We start from the raw sequence: 21,976 nt of genomic DNA, 5'->3' as shown, positions 1-21,976 counted from the left end.
GGTGGTGTGCATGTAACGTGCAGCGAGTTATTCTCGGGCGTCTCAACTCTGAAAAACATTATTTTTCGGTCTCGGGCCGGGTTCGGGCCGGTTTTGAGTCGGGCTCGGGCCGGGCTCGGGCCTAAGGTAAAGGGTGGCGGGCCGGGCCGGGCGGGTAACGTAGATTATTTGCGGGCCCGGGCCCGGCCCGGGTCTCGCCATAAATGTTTTGATCGGGCTCGGGCGGGCCGCCCAACGTAAAAACGGGCCCGGGCCGGGCCCGGGCTGAAAAAATCGGCCCGTGCAGTTCTCTAGTTCGTTCCCCACCTGCGGACAGTTGTTTTTTCATCCATTTTCATTTCCATTAATTTATCATTGCTTTAATTCAATTAGTAAGTACAAGTAATTTCCCCTGTGCTGGCCTTGGGGTCATTGTTTGTTGGCATCTTATGATATATATATATATATATTCTGTATGACTAATTGCAAACAAAGATACGCCGTTTGCCTTCAATTGTTAACCTGGAGTATTGTGTTTACGCCACGAAATTTTCCGACCAACGAGAGGTATACACTTCGCTGTAGAAAAAGAACCAGAAAGCCTTCGCGCATCCGCGGCTGCACGGTAATGAGGAAGTAAACGCTTCTTGCCGATATAATGGATTGGAATTGCGCTACGTACGTAGCGCATACTGCCTCTGAAACCATTATCCCCCTAAGACCCCTTGTACAATAGATTGCACATTGCCTTCAACACTTTTTCGAAATTCACTCGGAAGTGATTACGCAAAATATTCATTCTGGGTATGAAGTACGGTGCATGCGTAACTGCGAAGAAGTCATTTACTCATATTCTTGCCGTCCGCTTTCGAGAAATTTGACAATCATTTGATCTAGACCTCTGTGTCATCCCAGACGGCCGAAAGCAACCCTGAGGTGTGTTTCTACATCATTGAGATTGTGTGAAAATACCGGATGTGGCAGCAACATGGCAATGTTGTTCCAACATGACACGTAGTTCCATCTTCAACTCTGCGTCTAAGCGATGAAATGCAGTGTTTACCATAGCAAACATGAGGAGATGATGGAGATATTTATTTTTTTCACGTACATGGAGACGTAGCTTTAGCACTTAACCATGTTATTTAATTTTTAAAAATTATTTTACAAGTTTATAGCAGTAGACAATAAAAACCACCTTGAAGAGCGGTTATATCTCTACATTCAACGCGTCCGTCGTACTCGCTAGCAGTCAGCGTCTCCGCTTAGCAAACTGCTCGGTATAATTTGTGTGCGCCCACGCTTGTGCGTGTGTACCTGCGTGCGTGCGTATACTCGTGTTTCGTCTCTTTATGCACTCACACGAAGCTTCACTGTATATAGATTACAACTCGTTGGATCTGCTGCATGCCTTAAGATGCGCCAGTAATCCTTGATAGCTGCCAAAATCATCGTTGTCGCGAGAAGCTGGTGCGAGAACTTCACAGGGCCGTCGCCATCCGTTTCTAGTTCTCGCGTATTTTCTGGCGCACCAAGCCTCGACTTACAGTAGGTGCGAAATTTTATAGAAATGTAATCTGCTAATACAACTGTTCCCATTTAGTGTCCCTTTGAGTAGCTAAGTCCTGCAGTTTCTAAGTAGGCTAAAATTATCACAGTGCAGCTGCAGATTTCATTCTAATGTTAACGCCTTTCGAGAATCGGCGATCTCAATATTAAAAGCTGCTGTCGTTATAGAGTCGCCAGCACTTCGATAATCTGACACCACTTTGCAAGTGAGTATGTTTCTTGCGAAACTTTCGCAAAATACTAATATTTATTTCGTTAGCCGGTCCTTGGACCCGCTGCTGATTTGTTAAACACATGCCATGTTCTCGTATGTTTATGCATACATAGCGATGCGTTTTCACCATTTACTTCTAAAATGTGCCTTATTGTAGTGTCGATCTGCTACGGGATCTTCTCTGAGGGCTCCGAGATGCCCGAGTGCAAGACGATATAAAAACCTTCATCGAGAATCAATAGACACTTTGATTTTCTGTTCTTAAACATGTACCGTAGTCGAAATAGGTACACACAAAGGTCACTGCCTCTTCTCTGCGTTAATTAGCCAAGCGCATAATAATTATCCTAATTGCGCAGTGTAATATGAAGCGGAAGTCGAGAACCGCAAATGACGCCCACACGAGAAACAAGGGACTTGATGTTAAGGAATCTACGCCCTGAATACAAAGAAAGGCAGCGGTTTATTATAATAATAATAATAATTATTATTACAAGCATCTTCAACAGTTCCCAAAGTCTTGTACGTTTCTAGTACTTGCAAGGTAGCTGTCGGTCGCAGTCGCCGGCACTTCCATGAACGAAGTGAAACTACGGAGAGTGGTAGATCTGCGTGTATTTTTATGCTGCCAGATTTAGTATAGTTACCGAAAACACAGTTTGCCTCTTCCACTTCCACTCCACTGTTGCCTTTCTGAAATTGTATTCTACCGTGCGCCTTCCACTACTAGAGTATGCCTCCGTGGTTTGGGGCGTAATGTGCAAATCTAATTCTGACCGCATTGAACGCGTCCAAAATAAATTCATATCTATTGTCAAACACCGCCTTTCGCCGTTCTGGCGACCATAGTCCAGCCCTCTCAAACATACCTCAACTCACACCTCTAGAATCAAGACGTATTTAGTCAGACCTTTTGTTCCTCTGTAAGGTGGTCCATGTCATTATACATCGTCCAGAGCTTCTTAATCATGTGCAATTTTCCGTGCTGCAAAGCGCGGAAACTAGGCGGCAATATTCCGTAGTTTCTGCCCGCGCTTGTTGCTTTAAGGACTGTTCTATGGCTCGACTCCAAAAAACATGTAATAAGTATTCTGCCTGTTTTCAGAGTTCATTTTCTGTGTTTTGCATAAATGTAGATAATCATGTTGCCCGCCTCCTCGTTTTCTGTTTCCCTATTTGTTTCTTCATCTCGCATTGTTTTGTCTACCGCATATGTTTCTTCGTGCATTTTGTCTCGCGTAGTACTCTTTAGGTGCACCAGTAGGAAGGCTCCGTAGCTGTTCATGGGCACTGTAATAAGCATTATTATTATTATTATTATTATTATTATTATTATTATTATTATTATTATTATTATTATTATTATTATTATTATTATTATTATTATTATTATTATTTACCTGTTCACTTTACCTCTATATATAAACCACTAGGTGACAGTACTGTCCAACAACCACGCTCTTCTGCTGGAACTTCCAGCTCGATACTCTTTGCCGAGAATCTCATCAACGAATGCCTCAGGCGTTTGAGGCCATATCTGTACTTCCGCCCAGATGGCATCCGGGCCGCGATTACCACAGCTTATGACAGTATTTTTGTCCCAGTGCTGAGAGCAATTGTTAATAACTGTCTGCATAATTCCACTTTTTCATGCGCATGAAAACCCACGCGCGTTCTCGCGGTCTTTCTCTTCTTCCTTCCATTTCCAAGCTTTTTTTAATCAGCTACTCAGTGTAACAAATGCTGTCCTTCCAAATCGGTCTGGATTTCTTTCTGGCCACTCAACGACCGCCAACCTTGTCAGCTTTACGATGCAGGTTTGTACGCCTGTTACGCAAAACGGCCCAAGTTGGTTTTGTGTACTGCTACCTCCACAAAGCCTTTGACGTATTCAATCATCCGCTGCTCAAGAAGCTTGCGCACTCCGGTGTTGAAGCTTCTATTATAGCCCTGCTACACAACTATCTCATCGATGGGTCCCACTTAGTGAGCGTCAGCAATCTTTTGTCTATTAGCGGCGAGAAGTTGGAGTGGCGCCCTCTCCCGAGTGACGTCACGACCAGGACGCCGCTCACTCCCGCTCGCTCGCCTGCCGCGCGCGCTCGTTCGCTTCGTGCATGCTCGGTGTATGGGGGGCACCAGCCGTACTTTCTGAAGGATGCTTTGGCTGCTTTCAGCTGTCAAGCCTAAAGGGCAATCTCTTTGGGAAGCCAGCGCCGGAGAAAGCATAGGGGGGGGGGGGGGGGGGGGGGGGGCGCACTTCTACGCTTTCAACAACCGCGCTCGTCGTTCGTTCGACCGCACCGTCTCTTATCTCCACATGGCTCTGACCTTTATGCCGCTCAGTTTCCGTTGATAGACCGCACGTAGCGGGCGAAGGTACGTTGCGCTGCCAGCGTTTTGACAGTCGTTGGCTGCAGTCATTCAGTGTGATCTATTCATGTTTGTTTGTGCGCGCTCACACCACGCTTGTTCATTCAGTTAGTAATAGTCGGGCCACATTTTCCAACGCACGCTACACATGCAATGCTGCCCAGATCGGCAGTGCAGCACTACAGGTGTGTCCCTTCGCACGCGCTGCCCACGGTAAGCGCTTCTCATCAACACCACCGTTTCACACGCGCCTTCTCGTGGTCATCGAGTCTCTCTTCATGTCGGTCTACTTACGCCGCAGCACACCTGCTTACTTAATCAGCTCATGTTTACTACAATTCATATTGCTACCAAGGCCGCTCACCTTACTTCGTATGACATTGCTGTGTTGCTATCGCATTCATTGCTTCGCCCTTAGGGCGAAACTGTGACATTTTTTTCGAAACTGCGTGAATCGTGAACATTAATTTTGCTGCTTGGATATCGAAGCTATATAGAGTTGCAGGGGTTACTGCTTTTGCAAAGTAGAGGTGTGCCGTGTCTGTTCATAAATATTACGTAAAAACAATGTTTGGAAATTCAGTATGGAAATTTTTAATTGTACCACGCTTCGCTCCAAACTTAACATTCTTTTAGTACTATAGTTATGGCAGACATCCCGTTTTACATGGAACAGCAATATTGGTATTTGGTGCCAACATTATATATAAATCAGTGTGTTAGAATAGGATACTCCCTGCGAAGCTTTCGTCAAGATTCGTATTGCTCTGTAGAGTTGTTCTACTCAAAGTGGGTACCGCAGTAATGCGTAAAAACAAGAGTTAGGCGCACATGTTCCACAAAAGACATTTGCTGCTACTTTCACCTTTCTCCGAAACAGCCACCCAGAAAAAGCAATCTACATGGCTGTTAACACAAGCTGCGCTTCGCGCTTCATGTATGTATAGCAATCACCTGAAAGAAAAGGTTAGTCGTTAAGATCAAGAGCCAAGCAATTACATGCTATGCAATGTTTCATATTGGCCCGAAGTGGTCTTTATGGACAATATGGTAGACACCTGCCGCAGTGGAAGCAACCGACAACGATTATGAAGTTATGACGAGGCACGCATTGTTCGCGAAACCCTTCCGTTCACTACAACTTCGAATTGAAACCATGAAGGAGTCCTTTACAGCGCCAATTGGAATGGCTATAACATGCTCGAGGCGCGAGAGCGCAGCTTCGTCATGCAACATCGTCACGCAACTACCGTCTGCATGATGATGTCTCGAACCACAATGGTTAATAAAAATTAAATTATGGGGTTTTACGTGCCAAAACCAGTTCTGATTATGAGGCACGCCGTAGTGGGGGACTACGGAAATTTAGACCACCTGGGGTTCTTTAACGTGCACCTAAATCTAAGTACACGGGTGTTTTCGCATTTCGCCCCCATCGAAATGCGGCCGCCGTGGCCGGGATACCACAATGGTGTTTAATTATATGAACTGAGAACTATTCGCTGCGTCAGCCCCTAAAAGACCCCCTCGTATACCAGCCTCATAAACAAAACACTATATATGCGAGCCTCATATGAATTCACTTGATTTTTGATCTCCTTCTGTGAATGCTGATATTTTCTACGTGTCCCATACCACTAAAGAATGAAGCTTCGGTTTCTTGCTGGCTGCAGCCATATGGTCTAAAAGGCATATTTTGCCCAAAAAGTTGCGCCCAGCAGCTGTGTCGGTTTCGCCAAGTAGATCGGTCAGAACGGTTCGCCAAGCAACAAGCGACGCTAAGTTGTTGAACTGACTAGAGCGTGTAGCACTGAAAAGAGAATAAATATTGGTCCATGCATTTTTGTGCGCGGCAAACAGCTTAAAGCCCCAATTAGCTTTACTTAAAATTACCACCGCTTAAAATTAACTGGTTAAGAACGGCTTAATTTTGAGAAGCAGTTCAAAAAGCGAACGGTACTTTTAGAATCTATACTGATGAGCTGTTTAGTCCTCGTGCTACTGCTGAACGTTTCTGTGAATAACTGCGAAAATTCAATATTTTCGCAATGAACAGCTTGTCGTGAGCAAAAAAAAAAAAATTAGGGGGTTAAAATCAAGGTAAATATTGTAGAAGTCTTATATAGCTAGCGTTTCTTACATGATTGTTGCACCACGGCAAGTATGGTCCCTTAAACAGATTGTTATATCCTATGTTTTCGCGTTAATGCTTTTATTGTCCACGTCAGCTACCGCTGCAGAGTGTATAACTGCGCATGAAAAACCCACACCGCTCCGGACTGACCTCCGTTGCCTTTGAGAAGTATACTGTTGTGTAGAAAATGAGCTCTTTCAATAAGTTTTGACGAACCAAGACATCGCCAAAATATATTTGAGAGGACTTTCATAAGTGCAGCAGCATAGGGAATGAAAGCGAGTAAACGGAAACGCTTGCAGAAGGCGCCCGGACGCATCCCGAACTGTAGCAGACGACAAACGCCAATCCTTGCCATGACGTCATGCGAGCGGCGCTCGCAGCGGGGCTTTTGTTCGTTCTAGGGGCTAATAGGGTAACCAGTGTTGTACCACAAGGTTAAGTGTTACGTCCACTTCACTTCTTAAATTTCATCAATGACCGTTTCCTCAGCGATCCGGAAGTCTTCATCAAGAAGTACTTCTTTACGATGACGACATCAAAATACCCGCCGTGGTTGCTCAGGGGCTATGGTGTTAGGCTACTGAGCACGAGGTCGCGGGATCGAATCCCGGCCATGGCGGCCGCATTTCGACGGGGGCTAAATGCGAAAACACCCGTGTACTTAGATTTGGGTGCACGTTAAAAACCCCAGGTGGTCCAAATTTCCGGAGTCCCCCACTACGGCGTGCCTCATAATCAGATCGTGGTTTTGGCGCATAAAACCCCATAATTTAATTTAACATTTTAATGACATCAAAATATTTAAGGAGATATACAGTAATGAGGACTGCCACGATCTGCAGTCCGACTCATCCTATAATTATTTGATTGGTGCCAATGAGACTGGTTCATTATAAATTGAGTTAAAACCAGAGTTATGTCATATTTCCGTAAAAGGCGTAATATTGTATTCCCTTATTCTGTTCATCATTCAATGTTGACCAGGGTTGTTGAAATAAACGATTTCGGTGGGCCTTTGGTAGTACGTCAAACTTCTGCACCCAGTCTGAGCGCGTATAGCAACGCTGGGCCGGCGCACGCTCGGTTGCGTCTGCAGACTTACAAAAAATTGTCGCAGTTTCACCTGAAAGGCGAAGCATCAATTGCGATAGCAAATTTGTAGAGAGCTATACGGAGTAATGATAGTAGCTTTATCAGCTGTATAAATTTGGACATGCAGCAGCACCGGCAACACGCAGAACTGTTGTCGACGCCGTCGGCGTTTTGCCCGCGTTCGCACAAAATGCGTGCGGCGTTGGTGACTGTTGCCGGAGCCTCTGATATATATAGGCACCTGGTGCCGCAGCTACACGTCGCCTCCCTTCCCTCCCCCTCCCCCTACGGCCTTTCGTACGTCAGAAGAAGGCGCGTTTGCTCTACATATATGGTGATTGTAAAGGAGGAAAGAGACGCCTACTTCTGCAGCCCTTAAGGGAGCACGGCACAGAACGCGCGTTTGTTCTCCGCCGTTCGTTCACTCCCCGTGAAAGCGCGCGTCCCTCGCGCCCTTTCACTCGCACATACAGCGTTCGGAGGCGCGCGGCGACTATTTCATCTCCATTGACGTCATACGGAACCTCACGGCGACGGCGACGGCGACGGCGACAGCGACGCCGACGGCAGAAATCTGCTTTGGAGTGTCCATATAATTGCTATCGCAATAAAAAGAGAATTCCGTACCCCACTTCCCTTCCTCAAATTGTTCACATCCATATGTCTTCCATTACTTGAATACGCCTCAGTGGTGTGGAGTGGCACAAGCAAGTCAAACAACATATTAATCGTCCTTCTTTCTGGGGTTTGACGTGCCAAAACCAGTTCTGATTAGGAGGCACGAACATATTAATGTACGCAGGAAAAAATTATGTCGATATACAAACATTGTTTTCTGACCTTGCGCACCAGCAACTTTCCAAGTTTAAGTAACTGTACCACACTCCAGTAACTTAGCTGCAGACGTACTCGTACCGACGTCCTCATTTTGTACAACATCGTTTATGAAATTATTACGTGCATGGATCTACTAGCTTCTGTTTTAAGACGGGTTCCACAAAAGACTGCCAGGGAACATAGACCCTTCCATGTTCCTGCCCCTTTAAGCTGACAGATGGCAAAATCTATTACAAAAGGCATATTTTTCGTCGTCTTCATATCTTTCATATAGAACGTCGTTTTCTTTCTGCTCCGAGCTTCGTGCATTTTCAGGAGCCTTCTTTCTAGCTGCACTCTTCTCCGGCCTGTCCTCTCTTGGTTTGTATCTACCGTTCCGTATATGTCACCTCACCCGATTGGTACTCTTAGCCATCGACTGGTGTTAAAGCACCATCATTAATTGTGTCATTTATTGCGCACATCTGTACTCGGTCTCTCAATTTTGTATTAGTGCCTAATTTTGGCTCACCATGTACCAGTTTATGCTGTTGTTTTCATTTCTTGTCAATAATTTCTTGTTCCATAGCTGTTGGTCGTAGTTGTTCTAACCGTTTTTTTATTCGGTCGTGCGCAGTATTCAGACCTTCGTTTGTTCCTGGGCACATGAAATAAATATTGATTGATTGATTCTTTATAACTCCAGAAAATATATTACTGACAAGAACGCGAAGCATTCTTACAAGTTATGCATCGCTCTAGAATCCAAGTATAGACAAAGTTCTAAGGTGGCATTATTTTTTTTCTTAATGTCTGAATAATTTCATACTCACTAAACCACCCGCCGCGGTGGCTTAGCGGCTATGGTGTTACGCTGCTAAGAACGACGTCGCGGGTTTGAATCCCGGCCGCGGCGGCCGCATTTTGATGCGGGCGAAATGCAAAAACGTCCGTGTCCTGTGCATTGGCGCACATTAAGGAACCCCAGGTGGTCAAAATTAATCCGGAGTCCCCCAGTACGGCGTGCCTCATAATCAAATCGTGGTTTTGGCACGTAAAACCCCAGTATTCATAAATTCATAATCTCGGTTAGATTTTAAACTATAGATATATATGTATAGTGTTAGTTTTGTTTTTCATACAGAAACAGACGTCGTGTAACCCACTCCACCTAATCAAGCGAGTCCTTTCATCACCAGACCGTTTTTTTTTTTTTGCATCGAAGATCCGTGAACAAAACTCTCTCGCATGGGGTTTATAATTAAAGCGCCGCTAATAATTGCATCCCACATCTAGGCTTTGATCAGTCTCTACAGAATTCCGGATCTCATATCAAACATAAGAAATGCGCTGGAACAAAAACAGCCCTAATGAGAGCCTTCTTGTTTACGATTAACCACTCTCAATGAACACGATACAGGTAAAAAAAAATTCATGCTGTTTATGCAGAGCTCGAGATGCTCCCACTTGAACAGATGGGTGTGATTTTCCTTACCCGCTTCAATGTTTCCCTTGTTCAGTAGTTCGCGTGCGTCAACCGTTTTCTTTCTTTTTTGAGTAGTGCAGAGTGTAGTTAGTCCCTTCCGTTTCATAAAAAGCGTGAGAACTTTGCAGAATCCGCTACCTCCTCATCATCTTTCTTCTATTGCTGAAAAAAGACTGCAGCGTGTTTGTCGGAGCACTGTTTAAGTTGGGGACGTTGACTTTTTTTGTGTTCTCTTTCACAACTTCGCAGAACGTGCTGTCTGTCTTTCTGTTTCTGCCGTACTTTTTTTTTTAATTTCTGTATATGTGACTGGCACCGCGTGCTAGGGAACTGTTTCATTAGCGTGAAAGTGCATTTCCCCTCGTGTGACCTTTCATTCAATCGGTAATTTATCGTTGCGGAGACCCTGGCGATTTATTCGTTGCCAAGGTTTCCGTTCCAGCACACTAAATTAATCTACCAATGAAGGGGACTTAGAGGCAAATAATGGATCGGAGTACATGTTTTCTTTATGTTGCTTCCAACTCGATATTTACGACTGTTGTCAGATTGAGATAACTATAGCGTTATTCGGCAACAAAAGTAAACGTCGCCTATTTGAACGATTTGGCGCTTTATCGGATAATTTATCTTTTTTGGGTAATAAAAAAAAAGGGGGGGGGGAGTACATATTTATTTAAGATCTCAATAGCAGGCATAATTTATTTTTCTAATGACTTTTATTACGATACCCTGATTGTTGCTTTGTGTATTGCACTCTTTTTTATTTTATTCTTTACCCGTTCTCCTGCTTGAAGGTCATTCCGCTACCATCTGCACTTACTTCAGGCAATACTGGCTTGCTTCCTTCAGTGGTACTTCCACCTGAGGTATTAACACGTTGAATTGTGCTGTCTAACGTAACTGTATTACGTATTTTCGGCACGCTATTTCGAAAGAGACAGACTAAAGGTTTAACGGACGGACAGACGGAAAAAACTTTATTGATAAAAGCACCTGCGAGGTTGCCGGCCCGGGCTCAGGCCACCCGGGCATTATGTGCGGTGAGGCATAGCCTTTCCACCGCTGCCCGGGCCCGCTGGATTGCCAATAGTAGGTCGTGTAGATCCGAGCTAGTCAGAGCGCTTAGCCATCGCTCTCGAGGAGGTCCGGTTGTATGTTGTCTTCTCTGTATATTGCTCTGACCTCTGTGGAATTTCCATAAGACGTGTGCCATGTCCACGTGCTCGTGCTTGCAGAGCTTGCAGCTCGCTTCTGGGTATTGTCTGGAATTTACACTGTTTAAGTGTACTTGGTTTCATCGAAATTGCCGATGATATTACCTTGCTTATCTTTCAGCGCATACACTTTGCCTTGGCCAAGTTTTCTTCTCACTAAATTCATGCTGCGTCCATGTTTTACGGCTTGCTCAATGTTTTTCACTCATCAATATATATATATGCGGGGTGTCCCAGCTATCATGCAGCACGATTAAAAAAAAAGATGAACGGCATCACGCTAAGCAAACCTAGTGCGTATTGATCCCAGTACCGTGGAGTAGCCTCCAGTAATTTTTCGTTACTAAGATTTAATTAGGTAATTGTAATTAATTATCTGTCTCGAGAAGTACTGTCCTAATTATCAAAGTGTCAATGAGAAAATTGTAGAGCAACATGAAAAACTCCTTACACAGCTTTCTGTTGCTCAATACGTGCTACATAAATGTGTTTTTCCGAGTGTGAAAGTAGCCCGCGAATACACGCAGAATTGCCGTGCGACTGGCCGCTCGAGGTACTTTGCGTGTATTCGCGGGCTTCTTTCACGCTGGGAAAAACACTTTTACGTAGCACGTATTGAGCAACAGAAAGCTGTGTCGGGAGTTTTTCATGTTTCTGTACAATTTTCTCATTGACACTTTGATAATTAGGACAGTACTTCTCGAGATAGATAATTAATTACAATTACCTAATTAAATCTGAGTAACTAAAAAACTACTGGCGGCTACTCCACTGTACTGGAAACAATACGCACTAGGTTTGCGTCCCGTAACGCCGTTCCTCTTCTTTTAAATCGTGCTGCGTGGTAGCTGGGACACCCTGTACATATATGATATGAGAGAAGGCAGATGTGTTAACCATACATCGTCGCATTGCCTACCCTACTCTGGGGGAAGCAAAAAAGGGGAATAGAAAAAGAGAGAGAGACGAAAGCGGTGAATGTGTGCACGTGCGCGGACAGCACCATGGAGTCAAAGGGACTCGCACAAGCCAATCGTTTTCAGAACGCACAAAAGTGTTTTCACTGCCTCCTGAGCGGATAATCGGGGGGGGGTATGAGCCATTATCATCTGTTCACTCAGTGGTCGATCATCTAGTCTCCTCAATGCTTTGAGCAGTGATTGTCTTTGTATGTCAGTTCGAGGACAGTGGCACAATAGGTGGTGTATGTGCACCTCGCAGGCCGCTGACATCGCATGCAGGACTGTCAGCCATTCCTGTTAGTGCTGTAATGAGCTCTAGTGAAAGCAACTCCCAACTTCTACAGACGCAGAAAAGATGCCTCGTGTCGGTGCAGTCCTAGCGTAGCGGAGGTCCGAGTTGTAGCGAAGGCTTTAGTCGGTGCAGTCTGGTATGCCTTTTATGTGCGTTATTCCACTCGGCTAACGAGAGTGTGCATGCCAGAAGGCGAAGCTGTCTTGCAGCGCCTGTCCTATAGAGAGCGAAATCGGGACGCAGTGGTTTTCTTCATGTGACGTCCGGGCATCCTTCTCTGCGTCATCATTTCCAGTGATACGGCAATGGCCGGACCATCAGGAAGAAATACCATGTCCTTTTTCATTCAAGTGAAGGTTATAAGCTCTATAATTTCCCACGTCAGTTGTTTGTGAGTTAAGTCGGAGGAACGACTGCATACATTGTAATGCCGGCTTTGAGTCGCAGAAGACTGCTCATTTTCCTCGGCTCTTTGAATCGATCATCTGAAGTGCACCGCTCAGAGCCGCAAGTGGTGCAGCTGCAGACGTTGTGACATGCAATGTGTTGAACCATTGGATTAGTTTTTTTTTGTTTTGTTTTGTTTTGTCAGTAAAACTAAGCGCCGCCGGTACTGGTCGATGTAATTGAGCTTTCAGTGTAAGCGTGTGTGTATTCGCTGTATTTCTCATACAATAGGTGTAAACTGAGTTGCTAGAGTGCACATGACGGTAAGTGAGACTTTTTCTGAAGCCGTGGGATTGTGAGCTTTACTCGAGGGCGGCTCAAACACCACGGAGGAATTAAACGCCCAGCAGCAGGGGCGTACCCTTATGTGGGCGAGGTATGATGCGCGAAGATAGTTGCATTGAATGTCATGTGGGACATTCCTGCTGGGAGGCTGGCGACGTTTGGTGCGTTTGGTTCCTGGCAAAGTGTCTGATGCGCACACGCACTTTGTCAACGGCAATGCGCGTCCTGGTTGCGTAACCTTGAACGATTGCAATAACTTTTGTCGTTGACGCGCTCCGTGGTACACCAAGGCATACCACGAGGGCTTGGGTTTGGATACTTTTGATTATATTCAGGTTAGTTCTGCAGCTGTTGGAGATGACAGCTAGGTTTTACCACAGGAATCTAATGAGAAGAATCCTTTATGGTTGCAGCATAGAGTGTATTGACAATCCCCAGGTCTTTCCTGCTAGAAACCTGAACATGTAGAAAATTTGCGGCAGCCCTTCTTTCACAGAATTCACATGAGGAGTCCAGGATATGTCTGCGTCAACTACCACCCCAAAACTATGTGGCTTGTGTGTACGAGATCAGCTGCACGTATGGTGCGGCTTCAGCTTAGAGCGCGGCTTCAGAAGGCAGTCGCTTTAATCTCATCCTAGCTTCGTGAACAAGGACTCCAGATATCACGTGAAAAGTGAGCGGTGGTGGCATATGAGCTCCCCTGCTTACCCCCCCCCCCCCCCCCCCCCCCAGAGAAAAAGACGCTAAGCCACAACGAAAAACAAAAACGGCAGCAGCAAACAATTTGGAATACTTAGTATGGTACAGCCGCACCCACATGGAAATGTCTCAGTGTCGTGCATTAGGTCGAACACGAAGACGTGGGCTGTACCACTTCATTTCCGACTGCTTGCGTAGGATGCAAAAAAATTGCAATATTATTAATCTCCGGGCATTGATTACTGTACATACTAATTCGCAAGTGTTCCATTATTAGGCTTTTTCTTTTGAGGTCCTTACTGACTGTGCCGCATCTGCCATAATATTCACTAGAAGGAGGGCATATCACTGGCTTTTAAGCTATTCAGCGACCTCAATAGAACGCAAATCAAATTGAATACGGTCAGAAACGAGCCTCGCGATGCTATATACTCGGGCCCCAGTGGGGCACGTGAAAGCATGTTGCGTGGGATACGTCAGTCGCTCTGTTACAAAACCCAACCGTGCATTAGTCGGCTCTGCACATGCATGCATTGTGGCTGACCTCTGGCTTAGTTTTTGCATAAGGCTGACGACCGCGGATGGAGTCCTTGCTAGAGCATTCTGTGTAAACTGCACATCGGCCGCATGCTGCACGCTCACTCGGCGCACCGCGCGTTGCCAGACGCTAAGTGGATGCGATTAGCGCGAGGTGCGTGAATGCTCTTAGAGTGAAAGGATTTACTTCCTACCTGGGCCACCCAGAGTCCGCCTGGCTGCTAATGACTGTGACGCGTTGAGCTCGGTGCACAACCGTTCGCCCTGACTTCTGTGCGCCACATTAAAGGCCGCTCCATTGTCTGTTCGCTCAGTTGCGTCAGAATTCATCTTCGAAAGCTGGTAAACTTTGCCCAAGTTCGCAATCGTTACGTCTTCGAAACAACGGGAATATAGCGCGCGTTATTTTAATGCATTAGCATTAGGAGTGTCAAAGTCGAAAAAAGTGTACGTGTGTAAAGTGTGGGAAGCCGGTCAGGTAATGGAGATATATATAGGGTGTCCCAACTATCATGCACCGAGATTTAAAAATATGCAGATGCCACGTAGCTGGACAGAACCAAGGTAATGTGTGCCTTTGCTTGGGATAACTAGATTAATTACTGCATTCCACCTAATTACATAATTAGTGTTAATTCATTATTAACTTCTGAAATATTATAATTAGATGAAAAGTGCCAATGAGAAAGTTGTAGAGCAGCATGAGAAGCTCCCGATACAGCTTTCTGTTGCTCAATACGTGCTACGTAAAAGTTTTTCCGAGCGTGAATGACGGCCGCGAATACACGCAAAATTGCCGCGCGACTGGTCGCTAGAAGCACTTTGCATTTATTCACGGACTTCACCAGAAGCGTTGATGTCGTACATCACCTTCATAGGCATTGACGCGCGCTGAGCCCATTGCTGTCCTGTTTGTGGACACTACAGTGAGCCACTTGAGCACTGCCTTTTGGTAGGCTCAAAGTTCAATGGTTGCCGCTGTGTGCTGCTGAGCAGGCTCCACTAACGTTTTCGTGCTCCAAATGTGCTCAACCGTTCTTGGCTTCCGAACGGTAGTGTTTCAACTCGATACGAGGCACACAAAACGTTGCAGGAATTCTTCTCAGCTACGGGACTCTACTCTCTTGCGTGGTGCACGTACACGGCGTGGGATGCGTTGAGGTGTGCCTTCCTCTTTTTCGTTTCTTCCTCTCTCCCTATACAACTGTTAAATTGAACCATAACCTCCTTTTAGATGGGTTCTTCTTATTCTCACGCTTTCGGAGACACCTCAGCTTCCGGTTGCCTGAAGCCGACTTCCGGTATGCTCATTGAGAAACATAATATCCCTAGATACTAGCGCCATAAAAAAAAAAAAAAAAAAAAAAAAAGCCTCGAAAAGTATCATGCTTGGGCAACGCTTACCAGGACGCTGCCGACAGCACCGCCCCCTGCTGGCAGAAGCACTGCCCGCCTCTGACGACACGCCTCTGGCGGGGTATATAGAAGGCACACTTTTCTGCGATTGCCATTCGCCTTGGCTCTATCTGCGATCTTCGCTTAGCTCTGCCCCGCAAATCTTCACATTTCCAATGTACACGCAGGCACGCTAGAGCACATACACAGAAACACATCACACACACAAAAATATACGTATGACGTCTGCATCAGGTTCCTCATAAATTATTCAGCCCGTTCATTTCGAAAGAGAAACTTTACTAATTAATTCAGACCAGCATCGTCTGCGTGAGTTGCGCCGCTTCCGGGACTTCGAGCTCACCGTAACGAGCAACAGCTTGCTAAGACGGTTTGAGGAATCACTCAGAACTTTCACTTTTTTTTTCATTTTTATATGTTTTGTCTTTATTTTATCCTTTTTTTTTTACTTCAACCTTTTACTCGCAAGAGCAGCCTCATCGTACTGTCTTCCATTGCGACAGTTTCAGATAAAGCTACAGTGCGTGCTGACCTTTTTTATTGTTTATATAATACATGTAATGGTCGTTAGAAATACTGTTAGACATAGCGTAACTGAGATTTAGCCTTTATTGTCACGCCTGTGAATTTTTTTTTGTTTCTTGCATTTTCAACGTTGTCTTTTTCAAAGGTGAATATTACAACTGTACTTAATCAGTATGACGGCATTCGAGTGGCGATTCACTACAGACTGTTGCGCTCCAAATCACCCAAAAGTACTTGCCGTGCTCACACTTAAACGCGAAGTGCCCTCTAAACCTTAAGGTCAATGTGACGACTTTTTGAGATAGTGAAATTCTTGCCATGCTTAGGAATGCGCCAGAAATTATGTCCCTGCTCAATATTACTCGGCGTTGTAAGTGGCACTGACCTTTCGCCACTACTGATTGAGCCCAATGGTGGCGGCTTTCGATGATCATTGACAAAGAAATGAATGAATTAATGATGCATGCAGGTTATAAGTGCGATAGCTCAATCACTCCAGAAATCGGATACATATGTGTTTTCATTTATGTTGTGCGCAACTATTAGAATCATTCTGTATAACTGATCACTGCGACTGACTATCATAAAAGGCTCAGAAATGTGCCGTTAGTACGAAGAAAGCTTGCTTAAACTGTTGCCCAGTCGCTTTCATGGTGGTGTAACGCTCTTTTCTTTTAATACAAATAATTCTTTAACTAATCCCGGTCACAGTACGTTTGGTAGGTGCCTAGGTGGGTTATTGTTTTGCACTGTTTCGTGCTTCTATAATAAAGAAGTCAAGTCTCCGGGGATGGGGTCGAACCTTCAGGCCAGTATAGTTTTCCCGTGTTTGGCGTGGTTGCCTGGCTGCTGGGTTGGTTGCCGGGTATATATATATATATATATATATATATATATATATATATATATAAACCGAGGGGCTAGATTTTGTGAATCATAACCACATAAAGCCAAGAGACAATGAAGCCAAGAAAAGCATCGGGGAAATTAAGTGTGGTTGAATTTGGAATGTAGAAAATAACTGAAGAAAAGGGAAATGAAAGTGGACGAAAAGAACACTTGTTGCCGGCGGGAGCCGAACCCGCAACCTCCGCATTACGCGCGCGTTGCACTACCAATTGTGCTACGGCGACGGCCATCAATTCGTCCATAAATTGGGTATTTATGTTGTCTAGATTTAGCCCTAGGTGTGTTAGCCAGCGCCACTCAGAACCATGGTGGGCACATCCGCCCACCATGGTTCTGAGTGGCGCTGGGGCACGTCCGTCCTCCATTCTTCTGCATTGCTTGCACAAGAATTCGAAATGCATAACTGACTAAATAAAAAAAACATAATTAATTCAGTTTTAACTAATAACCTTACGGCGCATATTGCAATTGTCAAATTGTAGTCGAGGAGTTCGCAAGGCGGATCCACTTGGAGCGAATTCTCAGGATGCCACCAGTTTCGAGATATCGATTGCCGAAATTCGCGAAGAAAGATATGGGCGGTTCAGTTAATTTTTGTGCTTCGGTGCATAAAACGGTGTTTCTCTTAAAAAGTAAATGGAACGACAGCGAAATTCTTACCGCAAGTTTGATGACACGTATCTCGAAAATGGTGCCATTTTTTTCCCAAGTGATGCCTTGCAGTCTAACCGGCTACAATTTGTAAATTGCAATGTGTGCCGCAAGGTAATTCGATAAAAACTTAATGAATTTTCGTTAATTAGCCGATTACATATTTTGATATCTCGGGCAAGTAAAGTCCGTTCTCTTCGAGGGGGCCAGCTCAAGGACGAGAATTGCGCTATCTGCCACAGGCACTTGCCTAAAGTCTTTACAGAAACACCCGCAATTATTCTCTCTCTGTCCCTGCGTGCCCTTATACGCACTTCTGGGCATTTCTTTATCCGTGAGCGCGACTTCGCAATGTTTCAGTGACACTTGACAGTCCCCAGTGTTTCGCAATGTTTGTCGTGCCTTTAGTTTTGTTTGGCCTGCGAGGATGAGTATAGTCTAAAGGCGTCATCCCCTTCGTTTAAAATCATATCAGTAATGAACAAAAGACGATCGTTGCTGTGGCATAGTATCTTTACATTGTTTCGCGTCTTTTACACTATGACCCACTCTTAACGCATTGTTTATAAAAGGCGTCTATAATTTGTCACTCGCACCAGTTTGTGTTTGAACTAAAACCGCAAGGTTCATCTTTTTATCTTAATTAATCGTTGTTTGGCATTAATACATTGTCTGGCATTTATAAATATCTACTAAACAAAGTGCCACATGCGCGTTCGGATTTATCTATAATGCAGAGGAGACGTGCGACTCGCCTGCATTTTCTCCTTACCCGGAGTAGTACACGCTTTCTCAAACACTTGTAAGATGGAAATGCATCCTTACTTGCCTTGTGGATATTACCTAATCTCTTTTTATGTCTACAACGTGTCGGCACGTATTCAATTATGTAAATTTTGCGACTCTTGTTAGTTAATGTTTTATTTCTGAGTTCATGAATTGTTTCAATATGCAAACCTTTCGTCGCGTATTTCTCTAATTTAACATTATTCTCATGCTCCTATGTTCAAGCCCAACCCATTTCGCCTACGCCACCAGACTTATTTATTCTGGCAGGAGTTCTTAGATAGTAATAATAGATAGATAGATAAATAAATAAATAAATAAATAAATAAATAAATAAATAAATAAATAAATAAATAAATAAATAAATAAATAAATAAATAAATAAATAAATAAATAAATAAATAAATAAATAAATAAATAAATAAATAAATAAAAATTTGACAGTCACTTTAGCATACGCTAAAGAGGCTGAAGGTGAAAACCTGTGCGCTCATGAGATATTCATTAAATTACTTTGACATTCTCATTCGAATGCGTTGTTACTTTCTATTACTTGTTCTCTCTTTACATGTTTTTCTCTTTACTTGTTCTCTTTTTCGGTCGCCTAGACATCCCCCCTGGCTGTACGTGGTTAATGACACGTTAAAATGATCGTGGCTTTCTGCTTCTTTTTCGTTTGTCTACTTTCTTGTAGCGCAAGCAGAATGATAGGGACACACATTAAACAAACACACATGGCTAACTTTCAAAGACAGACTTGTTTACAGTTCTCTCAGGCGTACTTATGCTCCTCAAAACGTCATAAGACACGTGCACACTTCTCGGCAAACATGAACAAAACTGGAAAAACCACACGCAGACACTTTTGTGGCCACACTGATTATTTAGAAGGCTGTCCGTTCAACGCGAGCAGAGGGGATCGAGCTCTTTTATTGGTAAAAAAATTGATGGCTTACTGGCGCATGCGTCACCAAATGTGGCTGTATAGGTTCGTAGCTTTCACAGTCATTTTGAACTTGCTTCTACTCATGATAACAGTCTCTTTAATGTGTGTGCATCTGAGACGTCACTTGAATTATGGTGCCATAACGCCGGACGGTCGTCGGATGTTTTGACCCATGAGCCGTCGAAGGCTTTCGCCTTAATAAATTATTGGTTTTCATGCCCCAGAACATTTTCTCGTTTACATTGGTGTGTCTGAGTTTTTGCGACTCGTCAGATTGCACAGTCAGATTGCTCAGTGTGTTCACATTTGCGGTGTGTCAAAGCCTCCAAACTTAAATTTTTCATCGCACAATCCCACGCTCGGCTACCACGGACGAAAGCCGATGCCAGCGAACCCATGCGAGCCTGTCCAGCTCTGGCTCGATCGCTGAATTTTGCTTTTACAAACGGGCTTCGAGCGACTCTGTGAAAGCCGATGCCACGAAGCAATCTATTCACGGAGAACGCGCGTACCGCTACATACGTTTCATTCTACCTGAGGCTTTCTTTTAAATCTCACTTCGAAAAAAAAAAAAAAAGTTCAGTCATCGTAGGTTTTATAACGCGATCTTCGTTATTTCGCTTGCACCGTGTTATGAAACAACAGCAGCGCTTCATTTTGAGTTTGTTCTCTTAACTTCCAAGAAAGACAATAATTAGCCGTTTAAGAAGATTTCACATGTTGTTCTGAGCTTCAGGTTACGTGATATGTCTGTGAAGTCGCACATGTTTGCTTAAGTGCCTGTTCGCAAAAACGAACTTGATCTTCTCATCGGGACGATCGGTATATGTATTATTCCCCATACATTCACTCAAATTAAGCATAAGCCGGACAAGAACTCATGAAGACGTAACGAATGGCAGCAAAGCAAGATAAAAAAAACTACTTTACCAGATCTGTTTAGTTTTTTTTTCTTCTTTTTTTGTTTAAAGCGATGGCAGTGGTAACTGAAACTGTTTTTCTTTCGTTACATTTTGTTTCATTTTTTGCGGTTCATTAAACGAGTTGAGTGACCAGACTGCTTAAACATAATTGAGGAACTCGAGAACAAGCTTGAAAACATAGTACTATGAAAGAAACTACCGAATAACAAGCGCGGACACAGCGAACGTCTCCGTTGACATAGCCACAAAATTTCTAAGGACGTGCGAGTCCTTCGGTATATTGTTTCAGGACGGGTATATTTTCGCGTGTGCAGTTTTTGTAATTACATTTTTCGGCGTAATTAACTTTTGGGTATTTACGGTCGTCGCTACGACGGCGCGCGCAGCTACTCTCTCTCTATAGCACTGTGCATTTGGATAGCGTTGCAGCTGAGTTGAGTGTTTCGAGGGTGTTTATAAGAGATTGAACGTACAGTATTTACTAAGTAGGTAAACATTCAAGTTCTGTGCAGCCTGTGCCGCATGTTTTTGATGCAAAATGACGCGTTACCAACCACTTAGGCGGATGTACCATCAGCACAAATGCAAACGCGAACGAGTCGAAAACGAACGGAATGCGCTGTTGCCGTTTCCAGGTTCTCTCCGCCTGAAACAGTGGCTTACTGCAGACTGCCAAACGTACAGCCACGCTCAGTATGAGCCGCAACGCGGTGCCCGTGTTCAAAAGGACCCCAAGACTGCATGGTGGCAACGACGCACTGAACATTGGTGTAATAAATATCTAACGGTGTTTAGTTCTTCAATTATTCGTATGTCGGCGCTGGCGTGCCGTCTTGTGGCCCTTTTGAACACGGGCACCGCGTTGCAGCTCATATTGCGCGCGAATGTACATCCGGGACTACGCCATGCTTAGCAGCCGGCAACAGAGCGATTGCTCTGCATTCACGTAAATACGCGTAACCGGCATCTAGGTGAGTCTTATTCTTTCCTCATTTCAATTTATGCTGATGGTTTACGTACGTCGGGACCTGCAGCGCATTGAACCAGCTGCTTTCTTCTGCATCGCTGAAAGAAAATTAAGCAGGAATAGCGATGCCGTCTTCCCAAACTTCCCGCAGCTGACCATAAATTTAGTGTAGACCAAAATACACCGCGTGCTTGATTTTTTAATAACTGTTATGTATGTTGGTGACGAGATTCCGGGCCTAGTTTTCTCCGCACTCTGCCGCCGTATTGCGAACACGAAATTTATAAAAAAACGAGAGGATGGATATGTGCCACGAAGTATCTCTCACCTTTGGACCCATGAAGACTGCTGCGTCACGAGGCTTCCATGCTGCGAGGGCTCACCTTCTCAACGAACACTGTGCCACGCTGTTTGTGCGGATTCCGTTGTTTCTCCGTCGGGTGCCACGTCCTGAAGTTCTATGAAAAATCTCTTGTATTAAAAAAAAACTCACAACCGTGGCGATGTTACAGTTTGACCCACTGGCAGGCCGAAAACCAAATGACGTAAAGCACAGAAATCTCGCACTTCTTGACACTTTTGGTAAATTCCTTTGTGCTGGCACAACTTGTCCACCGCAGGGATTCCTTTCTGACAGGCGTGTCCTTCAGAAAAGAACGTGCACCAAGTCAACCGCCGCCGGCGGTTTCAACGCCACTTCTCACGCGTCGGCTTGTCCGCAGCTACAGTCATTGGCACAATTCGT

At 44.6% G+C, this 21,976-nt stretch overlaps 1 protein-coding gene across 1 annotated transcript in view; it reads right to left on the bottom strand.

The window, feature by feature from the left end:
- The window catches only part of LOC119440782 (uncharacterized), a 148,063-nt gene extending 126,409 nt beyond the window's left edge, over positions 1-21,654 (bottom strand). Inside the window, exon 1 of the mRNA XM_049662549.1 lies at positions 21,560-21,654. The gene's annotated coding sequence lies outside the window, so the exon portion shown is untranslated. The remainder of the gene's footprint in view (positions 1-21,559) is intronic.
- Positions 21,655-21,976: the final 322 nt, after the last annotated feature.

This window comes from Dermacentor silvarum, chromosome 2 (genome assembly GCF_013339745.2).
Source record: "Dermacentor silvarum isolate Dsil-2018 chromosome 2, BIME_Dsil_1.4, whole genome shotgun sequence".
In the NCBI taxonomy this organism is placed as follows: Eukaryota; Metazoa; Arthropoda; class Arachnida; order Ixodida; family Ixodidae; genus Dermacentor; species Dermacentor silvarum.
Note: the sequence above shows the minus strand (reverse complement) of the source record. Positions and strands in the feature narration are given on the sequence as shown.